Raw genomic sequence first — 1,608 nt, 5'->3', positions numbered from 1 at the left:
GGGGCCGGGGCCCAGGGNGCATGGGTTCCCGGCAGGGGCTGCTCAGGGGCCTGGGGCAGGGCGGAGATCAGGGAATCCGGGCAGGGCGGGGCTCAGGGGCTGAGCTGCCCTGTTCCGGGCAAGTTGATGAAAATAGTCAAAATCTGAGGAACAGCCAAGGCCTTTCTTAGTGTCCTGCTGTCACGTGACCGACACAGGTTAACACACGTCTCCCTTCCGTTCCCCACCCCCCACACCCCGAACGGGGCCGGCAAGAGACAGGTGCCTGCATGGAGGTGCAGGGGGGCGGTCTCACCACTGGGGGGCGCCCAGGGCCACAACCTCCGGCCGGTTTAGGAGCAGGGGGTCCCGGGAGNCTGTTCCCATCGGACCTCCTAGAACTCATAGACGGCTTTAAAGCATCGAAGGTACTGGTCGGCGTGTCCTGGGGAGGCAGTGAGGACGGGCTCAGCCTGACGGCGTGAAGCCAGAGGGGTGCGTGCTCCCCCAGCTCTGGACACCGCAGTCTGAGGTCCAGGGGGCAGGGGCGCTGAGATCCGGGGGGGCGGGACCCCTGAGACCCAGGCGGAGCAGGACCACTGAGATGGGAGGGCGTGGCCGCTGAGATGGGGCGGGGCCGCTGACATCCAGGGGGCGGGTCCCAGCTCCTGGGGCCCCAGGGTCCCCGGGCTCGTGGCCGCGTCTCCCCGTCTCTGCCTCCGTCTTCACGTGGCTTCTCTGCATCTGCGTCTCCTCCTCCGTCTCTTACAAGGACACGTGTCGTTGGATTCAGGGCCCCCCTCGTCCGGGATGGCTCACCTCTAATCCTTCACTTCCTCGTACCTGCAAATACCCTGTTTAAAGATCCCAGGTTCTTGGGGTCAGACTGCAGCGTCTCTCTGGGGCGCCTGTTCAGCCCACAGGAGCGTCCCCAGCTGGTTTTCTGCCTTCCCTAAATGGCGTGACAGAGATGGTGACTTCGGGGTCTCAGAGGGTGTGACCTGACTTGCCAGTGTGCACATGCTGCCTGGCGTGTGGGACGCGTGCTCAGGCCGTGAGGGCTCTGCGTCCAGGTGCATGTGTGCAGCTGTGTGGAGGTGAGCGGCGGCCGCGACACCCCAGCATGGGGCCCGCCGTGCACCCCGAGGGGCGTCTCCGGGCCCGCAGGCCGGCTGGGTGCGGGTACAGGCCCCAGGTGCCCGTGGCCGCCACCTCCCCCGTGCGTGGTCACACGCCGTCCAGAAACACTCAGGTGCCCGGCCAGACCTGCGGGCGCATCGGGCCGCCTCCAGCACCTCGACCTAGGCCGGGACCGGCTGTGGCCTTCCCTGCGCTCCCGTGGGCGCCGTCTTCTCTCCGACCCCCTCTCCCTGCCCCAGGTCGGCAGCCCCTCCAGCCGCTTTGAGGGACAGCCGTGCCTGGCGGGGTCCGCATCAGCGGCCAGTGGGGGGCGGGGACTGGGGACCGCCCCTCCCCACGCTCCCGCCCGGGCCGCCTCCCTGTGATGGCCTCGTCGGGGGCAGAAGCTCTGGGATCCGGAAAGAGAGGTGCTTGTGCTGTGTTGGACCTCAAAGAATCTAATTCCCTCACAAATAAGAATTAGCAGTGCCCTCATGAGACAGAGGTGGG

The sequence above is a fragment of the Crocuta crocuta genome, unplaced genomic scaffold, assembly GCF_008692635.1.
Source record: "Crocuta crocuta isolate KB4526 unplaced genomic scaffold, BGI_CrCroc_1.0 scaffold221, whole genome shotgun sequence".
NCBI classification, from domain to species: domain Eukaryota; kingdom Metazoa; phylum Chordata; class Mammalia; order Carnivora; family Hyaenidae; genus Crocuta; species Crocuta crocuta.
The sequence above is the reverse complement of the archived record's forward strand: the minus strand, read 5'-3'. Positions refer to the sequence as shown.